The sequence below is a fragment of the Montipora foliosa genome, unplaced genomic scaffold, assembly GCF_036669935.1.
Source record: "Montipora foliosa isolate CH-2021 unplaced genomic scaffold, ASM3666993v2 scaffold_441, whole genome shotgun sequence".
Classification (NCBI taxonomy): Eukaryota; Metazoa; Cnidaria; class Anthozoa; order Scleractinia; family Acroporidae; genus Montipora; species Montipora foliosa.
In genome coordinates, this window is record NW_027179747.1 from 65,001 (window position 1) to 70,000 (window position 5,000).

Sequence of the window (5,000 nt, forward strand, 5' to 3'; positions counted from 1 at the left end):
GACATACGGAAATTCATGACATCATGGCTATAAAACCAAAATTTCTCACATCGATGGGTTAGCATATTTTCTTAGCTAGGGTGCTCTGCACGTGTGGAGCTCCGCTACTAAGCACTCCTATGATGCAAGTTTTAATTAAAACAGTTGCGTCATTAGTCAAAAGCCAAGATAATTTGAAGGCTGTCCATTTAAGTTTGATATATGCAATTGTTTCACACTCTAATCTTTACTGTGGCAGCACAAAATGAGGCCCATAAAGGTCCAATATTACTTTGTGGTCTCATACTACCAAAACAGGTAGACCGCGAATTCATAGACAAGCGTGGCCGTTGACTTCCGCGCCAAACGTGAACGATTTTGGTCACGTGGCTTTGTTTGTCCCACCAAGAAGGTGAACCCATATGGTCACATTCCAGTGTGTGATTGAACAATGGCGTATTCTGTAAATAGCAAAGGGCGAGCTCTAATTCGCGGGAAATCCATAGATGAAAGCTTAAGAGGAAGCATTTTAGAATCCATTATAGCGGAAGGCAGAGACCCGGCATCAGGATTCTTTCCTGGAAGATATTCTGATGTTGCCGATCGGTTTAGAGTTTCAAATCAGTTTGTTTCAAAGTTGTGGCAAAATTTCTGCAACACTGGTGAACATTTACCATCTAAGAAGAAATCAGGTAATCCTTCACACCTTAAGCCTGAGGACGTACAGTTGATGGAATTTCTTAAAAAGGAGAAGCCTTCCCTTCCGTATGAATCGATTAAAGAAGTGCTTGAAAACTATAGCACATTAGACGGAGGAACGTCTTTATCAGCGATTGGAAATGCTATCAGGATTAAGTTGCCTGAGGGACCTTTTACTAGGAAGCGGTTAACAAAGGCATCTGTGGAAAAATTTACCCCTGCGAACACTCTTTACTGTCAGCAGTTTCTAAATACTCTGAGTGCTTTGCCACCAGAAAAACTCAAGTTCTTTGACGAGGCTGGTGTTCACACTGGGACAGGAAATCCCGTTTATGGAAATTCTCTCGGAGGAGAAGTAGCGGTTGAAGTAATTTCTGGCAATAAGAAAGGCGCAAATTTAACACTTAACCTATTGTGTGGACTGGAAGGAGTACTTTACGCAAATACTGTGGAGGGAGCTTCAGATTCTACAAATTTTCTTAATTTCTTTGCCGAAGCTGGCCAAGTCACAACTCCACTCGGAAATCCCGCCATTGAATTTGGCGATTATATCATACTTGCCAACTGCCCCACACATCGATACGAGACTGGGAACATTTTGGAAAGATGGTTATTGCAGATGGGAGCACAAATCATTTATACTCCATCCCTTTCACCAGAATTCAACGTTGCAGAATACGTTTTCAATAAAATGAAAACTGTGTTAAAGAGGGAAGAATTCGGACGTGTCTTGCGGGAAAACGTTCATGTAGCAATCTACGAGGCGTTAGAACTCGTAACTACTGAAGACATGTTTGGTTTTTATAAGTTTATATTGTAGCTGTTTTAATCAGTTCATTTCTCAAATACAAAAAGTGTTTTACTGTCCCAACTGCACGTGTTGGCGACCGAAATATTGTTTGCATTTTCGAAATCTTTTCCGACTTTTCCCAGCAGAGAGCACAGGCTGTAGGTTCTGAAAGCATGTCGCTGGCTATTGTAAGCAACGTTTGCGCTGTTCGTTCGTGCAATGTAAGGTAATCAAGGATACTATTAAATGTACATGATGTAGGCAATATTGTATTTTATGCGTTCATTCTGCTCAGTTGATTTGTGACGGCCGCGTGTTTGTTTACTTTACCTGCTTTGCTACATGACTTGTTCAGTTGTACAAATATCACATGAAATTTTAATAGTAGTATTTCTGTGAAAACACGTTTCACATCTTTAGCTACAGTATCCAAATTTCAACACATTTATGTGAAAATCTCAAGAGTTACAAAGTACGTTCCTTTTGAAAACACAACAAGATTCTAGTCGGTAATTTACACAGACATTTCGTGTCCCCATATTCGTAATTGACCGGAAACTATTTTGGGTTTTTCAGTTCGGACAGATTAAGCAGAGCATTTGCAGCATCGTTAACCTGAGTTCGCTCAATCTCGTTATCATTTTCACCAATAGAAAGTGTTTGGGCAATATTCTCACTGGCATTAGTTTGTGCCTCATTGCGGAAAGTGGTACTTTCCTTGAGTGCAGCCGCCAGTTGTTCCTCTTCTTCTTCGACTGTCAACGGTTCGAATTGACTGCTTAAAGTAACGTTACTAAGAGATGAGGCAATAGGAATATGCTGAAGAGGTTCAGGGCTTTCCGAGGGCCATTCAATACCTTTCAATTCCCACAAAGTTCGCACGGGGTTTCCTTGGTATTGGGCTTTCTGTTTCAATTGACCTAGACGCATGATCTTCTTATTATATTCAGTCAGTGCCTCAAGTAAGCTTAAATCAGCTGAGGGGATTTTCCCCTTAAAGTGAGCTTCAAGTTTCTTTAAATCCATGTTTACCTGTCGCCAGTTTTCAAACCCTTGAGAACTAAGGTAGTGCGGTTTGCACTCGTTAATCAATCGAGATCGCATAACACTCGAGAACGAGTTTGTTGTTTGATTCTTCAGTGCAATTTTCGTTGACAGACCCCTTTGCAGTTTCTCCAGACTTTTCTTTGCAGTGTTCAGTTCGTTTACCGCGCGAGAAAGAATATCTTTTTCATCTTTGTGTTTGTTTAGGTCTCCACAAATTTCTGCTGATTGGCACGGGTGAGCTTTGTATGGGCAGTTGAGCCTGTTGTGTCTTTCGCACCGGTGGCAGTTAGTACAGGCGGGTTTCAAGTAATCTATTCCCGCTTGTTTTCCGTATTTCGCTGACAACTCCTGTACTTCCTTTTCTTTCTCCATCACTTTTTTCTTCTCTTCAGTTACTTCTTTAGTTTTGTCTGATATGAGAAGATCTAAAGGAGACATAAACTTGGAAGGCGGCCCAGTGTTCAGTGCTCCTTGTTCAGGCGGACTGCACGTAACTAAACGCTGTTGTTTTCGCGGTGGAGATGACAACGGATTGATTCTTTGCGTCTCGCTTCAGGAATCGGAGAATGGGTAGAACAATGACTGGATTCAAATACAGATGAGCCTGATTTTGCTGTTTGACTAGTATTTGTCGAAAAAGAAGACGACTGTTTTGAAAAGTTCTCACCAAATTTGAGTTTCCTCCTTGATTCTCCTCCTCTTTCGCTATAGCTACCCTCTCTTATTTCCTGTCGCTTCGCAGAAATCAACTCCGGCGTAGATTTAGGCTGCCAATTGATGTTTATTTTTAAGCGGCGAAATGCCGTTCCTGGTACATTTGAAGCGCAACGCCAAGCAACGAGAAAGGAATCGTTGGCGTGTAGAGTTATCAACGTGTTCTCATCAGCTGTATACTGCACCCGCAGTTCTGCGTCAGGTATGAATTCTTAACTTTGAATTTTAGCTCTAATGACTAGCATGAGATCCTCAAAAGTTTCTATAGCCTGTTCTGTGAAGATAACCTCACACCTGTCATCTTGCGGAATGTTATAGAAAACCTTCAGTTGTAGCATTGTGGGCTCCCATTAAATGGTTGACTCCGAAGTGCCAACAGCAAACTGAACTGGCGAAAGGAGAAAGGAATGTGTCCACGTGCGTTCACCTTTTGGATTTGACAAACAAAGCCATGTGACGAAAATCGTTGACGTTTGGCGCGAAAGTCAACTGTCACGCTTGTCTTTGAATTCGCGGTCTACCTGTGGCGATAGTACTTGCACGCAATTACAATCATTCAATAGTTTCAATGGCCAGTTGATCTGCCCTTGGACTTGAGTTGCTGGATCTGCACCCTAAGCGTTTTTACACTGGTTGCAAGAGGGACCATTCTTTGTAGCATACAACTTCCTGACACCATCTTCCTTAACAAACCATTCCACTGAGACTTAAAAATGGTATAAACATGCAGTAAACAAATTTAATGATACTAGTCCTATTGCCCTTTTTTGATATTAAAAGTTGTTGTCACTGTCACTTCCCCAAGAAAAGATTATTTGTCACTTCAAACAGTAGCCCAAAGCACTGATATTTTGTTTTCAGGAAAGATGAACATGAAGAAGTTCTGGCAAGTTTTTCATCTCTTTGTATTTTGAAGAACACTTTAAGAAGGCCTTAAGAAAATGATTAGAACATACATGTATTGGTGTGCACAGATCAACGTATAGAAGATGTTACATGGCCACTCAGAGATATGAACTTTATTTTCAAGCACAGAACCATATTTCAGTCACTCCCTGTGCTCATTGATGAGATATGTCTTCAACACGAGAACATGATATTTGTATCCCATAGGCCATGTAATGTTCTGTTCTGTCTATTATGAAAACAACAATGAAAGAGCAAACCAGTGTTTTAGTAGCTTTTGAACTCATTAAGCTCTGCGTTATTTTCACTGATAACATGTTCTCTAACTTAATTCATCTTTTCACATTTGGAGAAATCAAAAGTCGCGTTGAAGATCACTTCGTATTTCATTGGTGTTTATACGATAAAAAACGTTCCTTCAGAGTTGTTGCCCTCAGTATTTGCCATGCCCTCTCAATCTAAGTCATGCATGTTCTATTGGTCTGTTCTATTTTCTATCTGAACCGCTTGTTAAAGGGGAACTCCGGTGTAAAAATGAACTTTTTTCAGAGAAAAGGGCAGTCAGGGAGGGTTCCATTTTGACTACCTGTTTAGTCTTCTTGTCCTTCGTCCCGTATATATTTTGGATAGAGAGGAGCAGAAAATCGAGTTTAGATTTCCGCCATCTTGGACGCATTTTTGAGCCGCGTTGTATTGACCAGCAGTTGCCTGTGATGTCATATCGTCGAAGTTTAGCAGGAGCTTTGATGTTTTCTTCTCTGCGGCACATTGCCTTTATACGTTCGTGTACTTTAAAATTTTTAAGGCGCTAATTTTCTAACAACTGTCTAGTTACATTTACATCCTAGCTCAATATGGTAAACTG